The sequence below is a fragment of the Cherax quadricarinatus genome, chromosome 10 (genome assembly GCF_038502225.1).
Source record: "Cherax quadricarinatus isolate ZL_2023a chromosome 10, ASM3850222v1, whole genome shotgun sequence".
Lineage (NCBI taxonomy): Eukaryota > Metazoa > Arthropoda > Malacostraca > Decapoda > Parastacidae > Cherax > Cherax quadricarinatus.
In genome coordinates this window covers 38,111,334-38,130,475 of record NC_091301.1, presented here as the reverse complement: position 1 = coordinate 38,130,475, position 19,142 = coordinate 38,111,334, and the positions used below count along the sequence as shown (strand labels likewise).

Here is a 19,142-nt window from a genome sequence, read left to right as displayed (position 1 = left end):
AAAATTATAGGGGGATAAGTCTGTTGAGTATACCTGGCAAAGTGTATGGTAGAGTTATTATTGAAAGAATTAAGAGTAAGACGGAGAATAGGATAGCAGATGAACAAGGAGGCTTTAGGAAAGGTAGGGGGTGTGTGGACCAGGTGTTTGCAGTGAAACATATAAGTGAACGGTATTTAGATAAGGCTAGAGGTCTTTGTGGCATTTATGGATTTGGAAAAGGCGTATGATAGGGTGGATAGGGGGGCAATGTGGCAGATGTTGCAGGTGTATGGTGTAGGAGGTAGGTTACTGAAAGCAGTGAAGAGTTTTTACGAGGATAGTGAGGCTCAAGTTAGAGTATGTAGGAAAGAGGGAAATTATTTCCCAGTAAAAGTAGGCCTTAGACAAGGATGTGTGATGTCACCGTGGTTGTTTAATATATTTATAGATGGGGTTGTAAGAGAAGTAAATGCGAGGGTCTTGGCAAGAGGCGTGGAGTTAAAAGATAAAGAATCACACATAAAGTGGGAGTTGTCACAGTTGCTCTTTGCTGATGACACTGTGCTCTTGGGAGATTCTGAAGAGAAGTTGCAGAGATTGGTGGATGAATTTGGTAGGGTGTGCAAAAGAAGAAAATTGAAAGTGAATACAGGAAAGAGTAAGGTTATGAGGATAACAAAAAGATTAGGTGATGAAAGTTTGGATATCAGATTGGAGGGAGAGAGTATGGAGGAGGTGAATGTATTCAGATATTTGGGAGTGGACGTGTCAGCGGATGGGTCTATGAAAGATGAGGTGAATCATAGAATTGATGAGGGGAAAAGGGTGAGTGGTGCACTTAGGAGTCTGTGGAGACAAAGAACTTTGTCCTTGGAGGCAAAGAGGGGAATGTATGAGAGTATAGTTTTACCAACGCTCTTATATGGGTGTGAAGCATGGGTGATGAATGTTGCAGCGAGGAGAAGGCTGGAGGCAGTGGAGATGTCATGTCTGAGAGCAATGTGTGGTGTGAATATAATGCAGAGAATTCGTAGTTTGGAAGTTAGGAGGAGGTGCGGGATTACCAAAACTGTTGTCCAGAGGGCTGAGGAAGGGTTGTTGAGGTGGTTCGGACATGTGGAGAGAATGGAGCGAAACAGAATGACTTCAAGAGTGTATCAGTCTGTAGTGGAAGGAAGGCGGGGTAGGGGTCGGCCTAGGAAAGGTTGGAGGGAGGGGGTAAAGGAGGTTTTGTGTGCGAGGGGCTTGGACTTCCAGCAGGCATGTGTGAGCGTGTTTGATAGGAGTGAATGGAGACAAATGGTTTTTAATACTTGACGTGCTGTTGGAGTGTGAGCAAAGTAACATTTACGAAGGGGTTCAGGGAAACCAGCAGGCCGGACTTGAGTCCTGGAGATGGGAAGTGCAGTGCCTGCACTCTGAAGGAGGGGTGTTAATGTTGCAGTTTAAAAACTGTAGTGTAAAGCACCCTTCTGGCAAGACAGTGATGGAGTGAATGATGGTGAAAGTTTTTCTTTTTCGGGCCACCCTGCCTTGGTGGGAATCGGCCAGTGTGATAATAAAAAAAAATATACTTCGAAACTGTTGTATTCAGAGCACCTCTGCAAAAACAGTGGTTATGTGTGAGTGAGGTGAAAGTGTTGAATGATGATGAAAGTATTTTCTTTTTGGGGATTTTCTTTCTTTTTTGGGTCACCCTGCCTCAGTGGGAGATGGCCGACTTGTTGAAAAAAAAAAAAAAAAATTCCATTTTAATTTATAAATAAATAAGTTTATTCAGGTATACACAAATACAGTTACAAAGATTATCATACATAGGAGCATATGTATAGAGAACCTAGGATAACCCAATAAAGTCAGAGTGATTTATGTATTTCCATTGGGGTCCTTTCATTTTTTTTTTTTTTCAACAAGTCGGTCGTCTCCCACCGAGGCAGGGTGACCCAAAAAAAGAAAGAAAATCCCCAAAAAGAAAATACTTTCATCATCATTCAACACTTTCACCACACTCACACATTATCACTGCTTTTGCAGAGGTGCTCAGAATACAACAGCTTAGAAGCATATACGTATAAAGATACACAACATATCCCTCCAAACTGCCAATATCCCAAACCCCTCCTTTAAAGTGCAGGCATTGTACTTCCCATTTCCAGGACTCAAGTCCGACTATATGAAAATAACCGGTTTCCCTGAATCCCTTCACTAAATATTACCCTGCTCACACTCCAACAGATCGTCAGGTCCCAAGTATCATTCGTCTCCATTCACTCCTATCTAACACGCTCATGCACGCTTGCTGGAAGTCCAAGCCCCTCGCCCACAAAAACCTCCTTTACCCCCTCTTTCCAACCCTTTCGAGGACGACCCCTACCCCTCTTTCCTTCCCCTATAGATTTATATGCTTTCCATGTCATTCTACTTTGATCCATTCTCTCTAAATGACCAAACCACCTCAACAACCCCTCTTCTGCCCTCTGACTAATGCTTTTATTAACTCCACACCTTCCCCTAATTTCCACACTCTGAATTTTCTGCATAATATTTACACCACACATTGCCCTTAGACAGGACATCTCCACTGCCTCCATCTCCTCGCTGCTGCATTTACCACCCAAGCTTCACATCCATATAAGAGTGTTGGTACTACTATACTTTCATACATTCCCTTCTTTGCCTCCATAGATAACGTTTTTTGACTCCACATATACCTCAACGCACCACTCACCTTTTTTCCCTCATCAATTCTATGATTAACCTCATCCTTCATAAATCCATCTGCCGACACTTCAACTCCCAAGTATCTGAAAACATTCACTTCTTCCATACTCCTCCTCCCCAATTTGATATCCAATTTTTCTTTATCTAAATCATTTGATACCCTCATCACCTTACTCTTTTCTATGTTCACTTTCAACTTTCTACCTTTACACACATTCTCAAACTCATCCACTAACCTTCGCAATTTTTCTTTAGAATCTCCCATAAGCACAGTATCATCAGCAAAAAGTAACTGTGTCAATTCCCATTTTTAATTTGATTCCCCATAATTTAATCCCACCCCTCTCCTGAACACCCTAGCATTTACTTCTTTTACAACCCCATCTATAAATATATTAAACAACCATGGCGACATTACACATCCCTGTCTAAGACCTACTTTTACCGGGAAGTATTCTCCCTCTCTTCTACATACCCTAACCTGAGCCTCACTATCCTCATAAAAGCTCTTTACAGCATTTAGTAACTTACCACCTATTCCATATACTTGCAACATCTGCCACATTGCTCCTCTATCCACTCTATCATATGCCTTTTCTAAATCCATAAATGCAATAAAAACTTCCCTACCTTTATCTAAATACTGTTCACATATATGCTTCAATGTAAACACTTGATCTACACATCCCCTACCCACTCTGAAGCCTCCTTGCTCATCCGCAATTCTACATTCTGTCTTACCTCTAATTCTTTCAATTATAACCCTACCGTATACTTTTCCTGGTATACTCAGTAAACTTCTTCCTCTATAATTTTTACAATCTCTTTTGTCCCCTTTCCCTTTATATAAAGGGACTATACATGCTCTCTGCCAATCCCTAGGTACCTTCCCCTCTTTCATACATTTATTAAACAAAAGTACCAACCACTCCAACACTATATCCCCCCCTGCTTTTAACATTTCTGTCATGATCCCATCAGTTCCAGTTGCTTTACCCCCTTTCATTCTACGTAATGCCTCACGTACCTCCACCACACTTACATTCTGCTCTTCTTCACTCCTAAAAGATGGTATACCTCCCTGGCCAGTGCATGAAATTACCGCCTCCCTTTCTTCCTCAACATTTAAAAGTTCCTCAAAATATTCTCGCCATCTACCTAATACCTCCCTCTCCCCATCTACTAACTCCCCTACTCTGTTTTTAACTGACAAATCCATACTTTCCCTAGGCTTTCTTAACTTGTTTAACTCCAAAATTTTTTCTTATTTTCATTAAAATTTCTTGACAGTACCTCTCCAACTCTTTCATCTGCTCTCTTTTTGCACTCTCTCACCACTCTCTTCACCTTTCTTTTATTCTCCCTATACTCTGCTCTTCTTATAACACTTCTGCTTTGTAAAAACCTCTCATAAGCTACCTTTTTCTCTTTTATCACACCCTTTACTTCATCATTCCACTAATCACTCCTCTTTCCTCCTGCCCCCACCCTCCTATAACCACAAACTTCTGCCCCACATTCTAATACTGCATTTTTAAAACTATTCCAACCCTCTTCAACCCCCCCCCCCCCCCCACTACTCATCTTTGCACTAGCCCACCTTTCTGCCAATAGTCGCTTATATCTCACCCGAACTTCCTCCTCCCTTAGTTTATACACTTTCATCTCCCTCTTACTTGTTGTTGCCACCTTCCTCTTTTCCCATCTACCTCTTACTCTAACTGTAGCTACAACTAAATAATGATCCGATATATCAGTTGCCCCTCTATAAACATGTACATCCTGGAGCCTACCCATCAACCTTTTATCCACCAATACATAATCTAACAAACTACTTTCATTATATGCTACATCATACCTTGTATATTTATTTATCCTTTTTTTCATAAAATATGTACTACTTATTACCAAATCTCTTTCTACACATAGCTCAATTAAAGGCTCCCCATTTACATTTACCCCTGGCACCCCAAATTTACCTACTACTCCCCCTCCATAACATTTTTACCCACTTTAGCATTGAAATCCCCAACCACCATTATTATTATTATTATTATTATTATTATTATTATTATTTCATTCACAAAAAACACTAAACCTGCATTCAGCACTTTAGTGATCTACTTTAGTGAACAGATTTCAGTAATCTCAGACAAAAACTGGACAAAAACCTTTCTAATTATCGAACAAAATCATTAATTCCGCATTTTGTCCACAGTGATAGCGTCAGGTTGTCATCTTAAGTATTGAGCCAAGTCCTCTAAATCTGTCATTTGTCTGGTAATGATGATGTGGATGAAGAAGAGACTGAAAGGACATCAAGCTGTTATTTGCATAAGATGTGAGTGATATTCTCATCAGGTACACTGACCTCTCCTGACAAAAGTGAAGTGAAAGCCCATTAATCACACTTGTAAATTCTTAAGGGATGCATCATAAGGAACAAGCATCAACAATGTAAACAACCAAAACTGGAAACATTCTTTAAACCTATGCCTCTTTCAACAATTTCTGAACCATTATGTCTTCTCAGCTATCTGCACCCTCTCAGTCATCCACATTTCAGCCTTCTACATCTCAGTCATCTACATCTCAGACACGTGCATCATCTCAGCCCTCAACACCATCTCAGCTATCTATATTTTCACTAGTAGAACTTTACAGCTCCTATGACTCAGAATAAAAGTTATTCTGAGTCACCACTATTGATCATGGCAGTTTACACTTCATCTCTCCACAACAAAAGGTAAGTAAAATTACGTTGAGTACTATAAAATTACTATACAATACCTGTAGCACTACAGGTTACAAAACCCATATTCATAGTGTTTGGTTGTCTCCTGCATCAGTGGAACCAAAACTTCAAATCAGTTATTATATTATATGACCTCTAGTCTATTAAACATCTGCCAGTCCATGAAATATTACTGCTTGAACCATTAATTGTAATAGTATTGTTTTTATGTGCAACTTCAAGATTATTATTCTTATAAACCTTTACCTTTTCAATTCAAGTTTATTCTCTATAATGGTTACAATGTGGGGTTTACAGGTTTTGGGTATTTTGTGGTTTACATGTTATAAAATACTAATTACAGAGGGGGCCACTACGACACCTAGCATGGCTAGGCATTTCGAGCAGACTTAGATTAATTCTTAACATTAAGTCCTTACAGATTATAGTATTAAGGCTAAGTGACTACATCATAATTTTGAGTTTAGCAATGTGAATGCTTTTGTTTTGGCACAATACAAGGTGTCTATATTTGAGTAACATAGGCAAACTTATGACTAGTTAGGATTTATTATTTTCAGATTAAGATTAGTATTTCTGGGTTTACAGTCAGTGGGTGAGTGAGTGTAATTGTGAACCACCAGGTGGTTATCATGTGTTAGTTGTCGGGGTGGATCAGGGATATAAGATGTTTTCTAACTGTAGTTTTGAAAGTGATGAATGTGTCTGCAGTTCTAGAGTTTTCAGGTAGCGTGTTCCAGATTTTAGGTCCTTTGAAATACATTGAATTTTTGTAAAGGTTTAGTCGAACTCGGGGAATGTCATAGAGATGTTTGTGTCTGGTGTTATTCCTGTGGATCCTGTCACAACTATCAAGAAAGCATTTTAGGTCAAGGTTAATATTGGAATTTAAGGTCCTGTAGATATAGATTGCACAGTAGTAAGTGTGGATGTTCTGAACAGGGAGTAAGTTTAAATCTATGAAGAGTGGGGGGAGTGACTACCTCACATTAGTATTAAGATTAAATAAAGACTTTAATAAAAGTTAACTGCTCTTTGGCTTTCTTTGTACATAGCAAACCAAAACTGTAATTACATATTGTAACCCTTACAAAGAAATAAAATCATTATCATTAGGTCCACTACTTCAGAAGACTACCAGCTGATCATGAAATGTTAATTTCATAATTTGGAAGTTACAATCAGCATTATCATACACCCCCTCCTCCCTTAAATTAGTTGGTTAATGAGAGGCTGTACTGTATATACACAAGTGAATTAGCAAACTTCCTTGCTAATTCATCTTATACATTTTACAACAGCTTGCTTGTTTTTCCATGCCTCATCTATAATGTTGTTTACATTACCATGTGTATTACACTGATTTTGGATGGGTATCCTACAATTGTGTGTTTAATCAGCAATAAAAATGTAAGATAAATTAACATTGTTAAACTGAATAATCAGAATTGCTGCTTTCTTTATTGTAATGTTTTTCACTAAATGATAAATTTTCACTAAAATTTGAACTACATACAATATTATGTAATTTTATTTATTTAGTGTAGTACAGTAGGGCCCTGCTTTTCGGCGTTTCACCATATGGTGTTCCGCTAATATGGCAATCTCAAATTATGATCAAAACTTTCTATACAGCAAGCAGTCTTTCAAATACGGTGAATGCCACCTGGTTTGTTTACATTCTCCATGAGCACATCTCTCTATTATGTAATAATAATCACTCTTGGGCACATTAAATGTCTAATTTTAGGTCAAAATAGACTTTTTTTTCTTTTTTAACAAGTCAGCTGTCTCCCACCGAGGCAGGGTGACCCAAAAAGAAAGAAAATCCCCAAAAAGAAAATACAGTGGACCCCCGCATACCGTCGGCATCACATAACGTTTAATCCGCATACCGCTCACTTTTATCGCAAAAATTTTGCCTCGCATACCGCTCAAAAACCCGCTCACCGCTGTTCGTCCGAGACGCATCCAATGTGCGCCCTTAGCCAGCCTCACATGTGCCGCCGGTGGCATTGTTTACCAGCCTGCCTCCGCGGTAACATCCAAGCATACAATCGGAACATTTCGTATTATTACCAGTGTTGCTGGTTTTCTTTTTCTGTCTCATAAACACGCTAAGATAACAGGGATATCTTGCTACTCCTACTTACACTTTGGTCACACTTCACAGACACGCACATGCATATATATATATACATACATCTAGGTTTTTCTCCTTTTTCTAAATAGCTCTTGTTCTTTTTTATTTCTTCTATTGTCCATGGGGAAGTGGAAAAGAATCTTTCCTCCGTAAGCCATGCGTGTCGTATGAGGCGACTAAAATGCCGGGAGCAATGGGCTAGTAACCCCTTCTCCTGTATACAATTACTAAAAAAGAGAAGAAGAAAAATTTTATAAAACTGGGTTGCTTAAATGTGCGTGGATGTAGTGCGGATGACAAGAAACAGATGATTGCTGATGTTATGAATGAAAAGAAGTTGGATGTCCTGGCCCTAAGCGAAACAAAGCTGAAGGGGGTAGGAGAGTTTCAGTGGGGGGAAATAAATGGGATTAAATCTGGAGTATCTGAGAGAGTTAGAGCAAAGGAAGGGGTAGCAGTAATGTTAAATGATCAGTTATGGAAGGAGAAAAGAGAATATGAATGTGTAAATTCAAGAATTATGTGGATTAAAGTAAAGGTTGGATGCGAGAAGTGGGTCATAATAAGCGTGTATGCACCTGGAGAAGAGAGGAATGCAGAGGAGAGAGAGAGATTTTGGGAGATGTTAAGTGAATGTATAGGAGCCTTTGAACCAAGTGAGAGAGTAATTGTGGTAGGGGACTTGAATGCTAAAGTAGGAGAAACTTTTAGAGAGGGTGTGGTAGGTAAGTTTGGGGTGCCAGGTGTAAATGATAATGGGAGCCCTTTGATTGAACTTTGTATAGAAAGGGGTTTAGTTATAGGTAATACATATTTTAAGAAAAAGAGGATAAATAAGTATACAAGATATGATGTAGGGCGAAATGACAGTAGTTTGTTGGATTATGTATTGGTAGATAAAAGACTGTTGAGTAGACTTCAGGATGTACATGTTTATAGAGGGGCCACAGATATATCAGATCACTTTCTAGTTGTAGCTACACTGAGAGTAAAAGGTAGATGGGATACAAGGAGAATAGAAGCATCAGGGAAGAGAGAGGTGAAGGTTTATAAACTAAAAGAGGAGGCAGTTAGGGTAAGATATAAACAGCTATTGGAGGATAGATGGGCTAATGAGAGCATAGGCAATGGGGTCGAAGAGGTATGGGGTAGGTTTAAAAATGTAGTGTTAGAGTGTTCAGCAGAAGTTTGTGGTTACAGGAAAGTGGGTGCAGGAGGGAAGAGGAGCGATTGGTGGAATGATGATGTAAAGAGAGTAGTAAGGGAGAAAAAGTTAGCATATGAGAAGTTTTTACAAAGTAGAAGTGATGCAAGGAGGGAAGAGTATATGGAGAAAAAGAGAGAAGTTAAGAGAGTGGTGAAGCAATGTAAAAAGAGAGCAAATGAGAGAGTGGGTGAGATGTTATCAACAAATTTTGTTGAAAATAAGAAAAAGTTTTGGAGTGAGATTAACAAGTTAAGAAAGCCTAGAGAACAAATGGATTTGTCAGTTAAAAATAGGAGAGGAGAGTTATTAAATGGAGAGTTAGAGGTATTGGGAAGATGGAGGGAATATTTTGAGGAATTGTTAAATGTTGATGAAGATAGGGAAGCTGTGATTTCGTGTATAGGGCAAGGAGGAATAACATCTTGTAGGAGTGAGGAAGAGCCAGTTGTGAGTGTGGGGGAAGTTCGTGAGGCAGTAGGTAAAATGAAAGGGGGTAAGGCAGCCGGGATTGATGGGATAAAGATAGAAATGTTAAAAGCAGGTGGGGATATAGTTTTGGAGTGGTTGGTGCAATTATTTAATAAATGTATGGAAGAGGGTAAGGTACCTAGGGATTGGCAGAGAGCATGCATAGTTCCTTTGTATAAAGGCAAAGGGGACAAAAGAGAGTGCAAAAATTATAGGGGGATAAGTCTGTTGAGTGTACCTGGTAAAGTGTATGGTAGAGTTATAATTGAAAGAATTAAGAGTAAGACGGAGAATAGGATAGCAGATGAACAAGGAGGCTTTAGGAAAGGTAGGGGGTGTGTGGACCAGGTGTTTACAGTGAAACATATAAGTGAACAGTATTTAGATAAGGCTAAAGAGGTCTTTGTGGCATTTATGGATTTGGAAAAGGCGTATGACAGGGTGGATAGGGGGGCAATGTGGCAGATGTTGCAAGTGTATGGTGTAGGAGGTAGGTTACTGAAAGCAGTGAAGAGTTTTTACAAGGATAGTGAGGCTCAGGTTAGAGTGTGTGGGAGAGAGGGAAATTTTTTCCCAGTAAAAGTAGGCCTTAGACAAGGATGTGTGATGTCACCGTGGTTGTTTAATATATTTATAGATGGGGTTGTAAGAGAAGTGAATGCGAGGGTCTTGGCAAGAGGCGTGGAGTTAAAAGATAAAGAATCACACACAAAATGGGAGTTGTCACAGCTGCTCTTTGCTGATGACACTGTGCTCTTGGGAGATTCTGAAGAGAAGTTGCAGAGATTGGTGGATGAGTTTGGTAGGGTGTGCAAAAGAAGAAAATTAAAGGTGAATACAGGAAAGAGTAAGGTTATGAGGATAACAAAAAGATTAGGTGATGAAAGATTGAATATCAGATTGGAGGGAGAGAGTATGGAGGAGGTGAACGTATTCAGATATTTGGGAGTGGACGTGTCAGCGGATGGGTCTATGAAAGATGAGGTGAATCATAGAATTGATGAGGGAAAAAGAGTGAGTGGTGCACTTAGGAGTCTGTGGAGACAAAGAACTTTGTCCTTGGAGGCAAAGAGGGGAATGTATGAGAGTATAGTTTTACCAACGCTCTTATATGGGTGTGAAGCGTGGGTGATGAATGTTGCAGCGAGGAGAAGGCTGGAGGCAGTGGAGATGTCGTGTCTGAGGGCAATGTGTGGTGTGAATATAATGCAGAGAATTCGTAGTTTGGAAGTTAGGAGGAGGTGCGGGATTACCAAAACTGTTGTCCAGAGGGCTGAGGAAGGGTTGTTGAGGTGGTTCGGACATGTAGAGAGAATGGAGCGAAACAGAATGACTTCAAGAGTGTATCAGTCTGTAGTGGAAGGAAGGCGGGGTAGGGGTCGGCCTAGGAAGGGTTGGAGGGAGGGGGTAAAGGAGGTTTTGTGTGCGAGGGGCTTCGACTTCCAGCAGGCATGCGTGAGCGTGTTTGATAGGAGTGAATGGAGACAAGTGGTTTTTGGTACTTGACGTGCTGTTGGAGTGTGAGCAAAGTAACATTTATGAGGGGATTCAGGGAAACCGGCAGGCCGGACTTGAGTCCTGGAGATGGGAAGTACAGTGCCTGCACTCTGAAGGAGGGGTGTTAATGTTGCAGTTTAAAAACTGTAGTGTAAAGCACCCTTCTGGCAAGACAGTGATGGAGTGAATGATGGTGAAAGTTTTTCTTTTTCGGGCCACCCTGCCTTGGTGGGAATCGGCCAGTGTGATAATAAAATAAAATACAGTGTTTTTGGTGATTTTATCTGCAAAATAAGTGACCATGGGCCCCAAGAAAGCTTCTAGTGCCAACCCTACAGCAATAAGGGTGAGAATTACTATAGAGATGAAGAAAAAGATCATTGATAAGTATGAAAGTGGAGTGCGTGTCTCCGAGCTGGCTACTATTGGTGGTACAGCTGCTGCTGCTGCTGTACCACCGTCAGTTGCTGCTGCTGCTGCTGCACTGTCAGCTGCTGCTGCTGCTGTAGCACCATCAGCTGCTGCTGCTGTTGTACCACCGTCAGCTGCTGCTGCTGCTGCTGTAGTACCGTCTGCTGCTGCTGTAGTACCGTCTGCTGCTGCTGTAGCACTGTCAGCTGCTGCTGCTGCTGTACCACCATCAGCTGCTGCTGTAGTACTGTCTGCTGCTGCTGTAGCATCGTCTGCTGCTGCTGTAGCACTGTCAGCTGCTGCTGCTGCTGTAGCACTGTCAGCTGCTGCTGCTGCTGCTGTAGCACTGTCAGCTGCTGCTGCTGCTGCTATAGCACCGTTGTTGGTGTGGCTTATTGAGAATACCAAGAAACAATTAACCCCAGAGGATTTGCCACCCAGGATAACCCAAAAAAGTCAGTGTCATCGAAGACTGTCTAACTTATTTCCATTGGGGTCCTTAATCTTGTCTCCCAGGATGCAACCCACACCAGTCGACTAACACCCAGGTGAACAGGGAAAAATGCCTGGAACTAGTGCTCATATTGGTGAATTTAAAGCCAGCAAAGGTTGGTTTGAGAGATTTAAGAACCGTAGTGGCATACACAGTGTGATAAGGCCTGTTCTGGAAGAAAATGCCAAACAGGACCTACAGTACTCAGGAGGAAAAGGCACTCCCAGGACACAGTGTCTCATCAGTCATTGCTGCATCTTCAATAAAGGTAAGTGTCATTTATTCTTCATTTAGTAGAGTAGTACATGCACAATATATATTGTGCATGTACTACTCTACTATTGTGCATGTATCCTTCTCTTTGTGTGTAGGAAAATGTATATTTCATGTGGTAAAAATTTTTTTTTCATACTTTTGGGTGTCTTGCACAGATTAATTTGATTTCCATTATTTCTTATGGGGAAAATTCATTCGCATACCGATCATTTCGCATAACAATGAGCCCTCTTGCACGGATTAAAGTCGCTATGCAGGGGTCCACTGTACTTTCATCATTCAACACTTTCACTTCACTCACACATAATCACTGTTTTTGCTGAGGTGCTCAGAACATAACAGTTTAGAAGCATATACATATAAAGATACACAACATATCCCTCCAAACTGGTAATATCCCGAACCCCTCCTTTAGAGTGCAGGCATTGTACTTCCCATTTCCAGGACTCAAGTCAGGCTATATAAAAATAACCGGTTTCCCTGAATCCCTTCACTAAATATTACCCTGCTCACACTCCAACAGCTCGTCAGGTCCCAAATACCATTCATCTCCATTCACTCCTATTGAACACGCTCATACACGCCTGCTGGAAGTCCAAGCCCCTTGCCCACAAAACCTCCATTACCCCATCCTTTCAACCTTTTCGAGGACGACCCCTACCCCACCTTCCTTCCCCTACAAATTTATACGCTCTTCATGTCATTCTACTTTGATCCATTCTCTCTAAATGACCGAACCACCTCAACAACCCCTCTTCAGCCCTCTGACTAATACTTTTATTACCTCCGCACCTTCTCCTAATTTCCACACTCCGAATTTTCTGCATAATATTTACACCACACGTTGTCCTTAGACAGGACATCTCCACTGCCTCCAACCGCCTCCTTGCTGCTGCATTCACAACCCAAGCTTCACACCCATATAAGAGTGTTGGTACTACTATACAGTGGACCCCCGACATTCGATGGCATCGACATTCGATAAATCCGACATTCGATGCATTTTAACGCAAAAATTTCGCCTTGACATTTGATGGAAAACCCGACATTCGATACGATTCATACGAGACGTGTCCAAGTGTGGCCTGAACTGCCCCGTGTGTGTCAGTGTTTACAAGCCAGCCAGTGTGCGCGCATCTAAGGATACATTCCATATTATCCATATCATCACTGTTTTTGGTGCTTGTTTCTGCAAAATAAGTAACCATGGGCCCCCAAGAAAGCTTCTAGTGCCAACCCTTCGAGAAAAAATGTGCTAATGACTATTGAAATGACGAAAGAGATAATTGCAAAGAACAAAAGTGGAGTGCGTGTGTTGGAGTGCATGATGATTTGGTAAAGAAATTGCCTGCAACTAGTGATGTGATTGAATTTAAGGCCAGCAAAGGTTGGTTTGAAAGATTTAAGAATCGTAGTGGCATACAAAGTGTGGTAAGGCATGGTGAGGCTGCCAGTTCAAGTCCTAATGGAAGGGGATTCCCCTTCTAAACACTAACACCATCCACACTCTCCCCTCCTCCCATCCCATCAATCATCACCAGATCTTCATTAAAGGTAAGTGTTAATTATTCTATTCTTCTTAATCTGTTGTTATTGTTATTTTTTTTTTTTTTTTTTATTATCACACCGGCCGATTCCCACCAAGGCAGGGTGGCCCGAAAAAGAAAAACTTTCACCATCATTCACTCCATCACTGTCTTGCCAGAAGGGTGCTTTACACTACAGTTTTTAAACTGCAACATTAACACCCCTCCTTCAGAGTGCAGGCACTGTACTTCCCATCTCCAGGACTCAAGTCCGGCCTGCCGGTTTCCCTGAATCCCTTCATAAATGTTACTTTGCTCACACTCCAACAGCACGTCAAGTATTAAAAACCATTTGTCTCCATTCACTCCTATCAAACACGCTCACGCATGCCTGCTGGAAGTCCAAGCCCCTCACACACAAAACCTCCTTTACCCCCTCCCTCCAACCCTTCCTAGGCCGACCCCTACCCCGCCTTCCTTCCACTACAGACTGATACACTCTTGAAGTCATTCTGTTTCGCTCCATTCTCTCTACATGTCCGAACCACCTCAACAACCCTTCCTCAGCCCTCTGGACAACAGTTTTGGTAATCCCGCACCTCCTCCTAACTTCCAAACTACGAATTCTCTGCATTATATTCACACCACACATTGCCCTCAGACATGACATCTCCACTGCCTCCAGCCTTCTCCTCGCTGCAACATTCATCACCCACGCTTCACACCCATATAAGAGCGTTGGTAAAACTATACTCTCATACATTCCCCTCTTTGCCTCCAAGGACAAAGTTCTTTGTCTCCACAGACTCCTAAGTGCACCACTCACTCTTTTTCCCTCATCAATTCTATGATTCACCTCATCTTTCATAGACCCATCCGCTGACACGTCCACTCCCAAATATCTGAATACGTTCACCTCCTCCATACTCTCTCCCTCCAATCTGATATTCAATCTTTCATCACCTAATCTTTTTGTTATCCTCATAACCTTACTCTTTCCTGTATTCACCTTTAATTTTCTTCTTTTGCACACCCTACCAAATTCATCCACCAATCTCTGCAACTTCTCTTCAGAATCTCCCAAGAGCACAGTGTCATCAGCAAAGAGCAGCTGTGACAACTCCCACTTTGTGTGTGATTCTTTATCTTTTAACTCCACGCCTCTTGCCAAGACCCTCGCATTTACTTCTCTTACAACCCCATCTATAAATATATTAAACAACCACGGTGACATCACACATCCTTGTCTAAGGCCTACTTTTACTGGGAAAAAAAATTCCCTCTTTCCTACATACTCTAACTTGAACCTCACTATCCTCGTAAAAACTCTTCACTGCTTTCAGTAACCTACCTCCTACACCATACACTTGCAACATCTGCCACATTGCCCCCCTATCCACCCTGTCATATGCCTTTTCCAAATCCATAAATGCCACAAAGACCTCTTTAGCCTTATCTAAATACTGTTCACTTATATGTTTCACTGTAAACACCTGGTCCACACACCCCCTACCTTTCCTAAAGCCTCCTTGTTCATCTGCTATCCTATTCTCCGTCTTACTCTTAATTCTTTCAATTATAACTCTACCATACACTTTACCAGGTACACTCAACAGACTTATCCCCCTATAATTTTTGCACTCTCTTTTATCCCCTTTGCCTTTATACAAAGGAACTATGCATGCTCTCTGCCAATCCCTAGGTACCTTACCCTCTTCCATACATTTATTAAATAATTGCACCAACCACTCCAAAACTACATCCCCACCTGCTTTTAACATTTCTATCTTTATCCCATCAATCCCGGCTGCCTTACCCCCTTTCATTTTACCTACTGCCTCACGAACTTCCCCCACACTCACAACTGGCTCTTCCTCACTCCTACAAGATGTTATTCCTCCTTGCCCTATACACGAAATCACAGCTTCCCTATCTTCATCAACATTTAACAATTCCTCAAAATATTCCTTCCATCTTCCCAATACCTCTAACTCTCCATTTAATAACTCTCCTCTCCTATTTTTAACAGACAAATCCATTTGTTCTCTAGGCTTTCTTAACTTGTTAATCTCACTCCAAAACTTTTTCTTATTTTCAACAAAATTTGTTGATAACATCTCACCCACTCTCTCATTTGCTCTCTTTTTACATTGCTTCACCACTCTCTTAACTTCTCTCTTTTTCTCCATATACTCTTCCCTCCTTGCATCACTTCTACTTTGTAAAAACTTCTCATATGCTAACTTTTTCTCCCTTACTACTCTCTTTACATCATCATTCCACCAATCGCTCCTCTTCCCTCCTGCACCCACTTTCCTGTAACCACAAACTTCTGCTGAACACTCTAACACTACATTTTTAAACCTACCCCATACCTCTTCGACCCCATTGCCTATGCTCTCATTAGCCCATCTATCCTCCAATAGCTGTTTATATCTTACCCTAACTGCCTCCTCTTTTAGTTTATAAACCTTTACCTCTCTCTTCCCTGATGCTTCTATTCTCCTTGTATCCCATCTACCTTTTACTCTCAGTGTAGCTACAACTAGAAAGTGATCTGATATATCTGTGGCCCCTCTATAAACATGTACATCCTGAAGTCTACTCAACAGTCTTTTATCTACCAATACATAATCCAACAAACTACTGTCATTTCGCCCTACATCATATCGTGTATACTTATTTATCCTCTTTTTCTTAAAATATGTATTACCTATAACTAAACCCCTTTCTATACAAAATTCAATCAAAGGGCTCCCATTATCATTTACACCTGGCACCCCAAACTTACCTACCACACCCTCTCTAAAAGTTTCTCCTACTTTAGCATTCAAGTCCCCTACCACAATTACTCTCTCACTTGGTTCAAAGGCTCCTATACATTCACTTAACATCTCCCAAAATCTCTCTCTCTCCTCTGCATTCCTCTCTTCTCCAGGTGCATACACGCTTATTATGACCCACTTCTCGCATCCAACCTTTACTTTAATCCACATAATTCTTGAATTTACACATTCATATTCTCTTTTCTCCTTCCATAACTGATCATTTAACATTACTGCTACCCCTTCCTTTGCTCTAACTCTCTCAGATACTCCAGATTTAATCCCATTTATTTCCCCCCACTGAAACTCTCCTACCCCCTTCAGCTTTGTTTCGCTTAGGGCCAGGACATCCAACTTCTTTTCATTCATAACATCAGCAATCATCTGTTTCTTGTCATCCGCACTACATCCACGCACATTTAAGCAACCCAGTTTTATAAAGTTTTTCTTCTTCTCTTTTTTAGTAATTGTATACAGGAGAAGGGGTTACTAGCCCATTGCTCCCGGCATTTTAGTCGCCTCATACGACACGCATGGCTTACGGAGGAAAGATTCTTTTCCACTTCCCCATGGACAATAGAAGAAATAAAAAAGAACAAGAGCTATTTAGAAAAAGGAGAAAAACCTAGATGTATGTATTCTTCTTAATCTGTTGTTATTGTTGTTATTGTAATTATTCTATTGCATTAAACTTAATATTTCATGCGGTAAAATTTTTTTTTCATACTTTTGGGTGTCTTGCACGGATTAATTTGATTTCCATTATTTCTTATGGGGAAAATTAATTCGACTTTTGATATTTTCGACATTCGATAGCTCTCAGGAACGGATTAGTATTGAATGTTGAGGGTCCACTGTACTTTCATATATTCCCTTCTTTGCCTCCATAGATAACGTATTTTGTCTCCACATATACCTGAATGCACCACTCACCTTTTTTCTCTCATCAATTCTATGATTAACCTCATCCTTCATAAATCCATCCGCTGACACGTCAACTCCCAAGTATCTTAAAACATCCACTTCTTCCATACTCCTCCTCCCCAATTTGATAACCAATTTTTCTTTATCTAAATTATTTGACACCCTCATCACCTTACTCTTTTCTATGTTCACTTTCAACTTTCTACCTTTACACACACGCATCCACTAACCTTTGCAATTTTTCTTTAGAATCTCCCATAAGCACAGTATTATCAGCAAAAAGCAACTGTGTCGATTCCCATTTTGTATTTAATTCCCCATAATTTAATCCCACCCCTCTCCAGAACACCCTAGCATTTACTTCTTTTACAACCCCATCTATAAATATATTAAACAACCATGGTGACATTACACATCCCTGTCTAAGACCTACTTTTACTGGGATGTAGTCTCCCTCTCTTCTACACACCCTAACCTGAGCCTCACTATCCTCATAAAAACTCTTTACAGCATTTAGTAACTTACCACCTATTCCATATACTTGCAATATCTGCCACATTGCTCCCCTATCCACTCTATCACATGCCTTTTCTAAATCCATAAATGCAATAAAAACTTCCCTACCTTTATCTAAATACTGTTCACATATATGCTTCAATGTAAACACTTGATCTACACATCCCCTACCCACTCTGAAACCTTGTTCATCCGCAATCCTACATTCTGTCTTACCTCTAATTCTTTTAATTATAACCCTACCGTACACTTTTCCTGGTATACTCAGTAAACTTATTCCTCTATAATTTTTACAATCTCTTTTGTCCCCTTTCCCTTTATATACAGGGACTATACATGCTCTCTGCCAATCTCTAGGTACCTTCCCCTCTTTCATACATTTATTAAACAAAAATACCAACCACTCCAACACTATATCCCCCCCCCCTGCTTTTAACATTTCTGCCATGATCCCATCAGTTCCAGCTGCTTTACCCCCTTTCATTCTACGTAATGCCTCACGCACCTCCCCCACACTCACATCCTGTTCTTCTTCACTCCTAAAAGAAGGTATACCTCCCTGGCCAGTGCATGAAATTACCGCTTCCCTTTCTTTGTCGACATTTAAAAGTTCCTCAAAATATTCTTGCCATCTACCCAAAACCTCCCTCTCCCCATCTACTAACTCCCCTACTCTGATTTTAACTGACAAATCCATTCGTTCTCTAGGCATTTTCATTAATTCATCTATGACATTTTCTTCAAAATTATATAAGAAACACGTTACATAGCATACAAACATTTTATGTTTGTATACTATGGAGGTGTGGTAGCTGGGTGGAGGGTAAACATTACGTCACTCCCCTTAATACATAACACTTTTGTTTACAATTCTTGGCTTGAATTATTCATTACTTCTCCCTATGTTTATGATGGCATCTAAAGGTAGTTGTTAGAAACGATTAAACATAGTGAACATGGTATGTCGATGGTAATAATATGGCTCTGGGCTACATTAAATATCGTGTAGCTATGTAGGTAGGTATAGGTATGTAGTCCAGGTGGGCTACGTACCTACATTATTATTATAACTGATAATTATACGGATGTGTACCTGTACCTATGTATGCCTTCCCTCGAGGCATCATTTCTTCTAAAAATAATGTTACATGAGAAAGTGAGTGTTTCTCTTTATTTTTTCTACTGTATCAATGTGTACACAATGTAAAGTGACGAAAACCAGACACGTTCGTCTGGTTTGTTTACATTACATGTGGGTGGGGTGGGCAGGGCTTCCCTGGCTGGATTCCATACTTCCCAAACCTGATTTCCTACAAATAAACCTCACCTCTCACCCTACATTAACCCCTTGACTGTCGCAACCCCAAACCCTGAGGTGTCTCCTGGTGTTGCAAAATT

General features: G+C 40.6%; 1 protein-coding gene across 8 annotated transcripts in view; it reads right to left on the bottom strand.

Moving 5' to 3' along the window:
* LOC128688062 (intraflagellar transport protein 74 homolog) overlaps positions 1 to 19,142 on the bottom strand; it is a 694,157-nt gene that overhangs the window by 164,061 nt on the left and 510,954 nt on the right. The window lies entirely within an intron of this gene.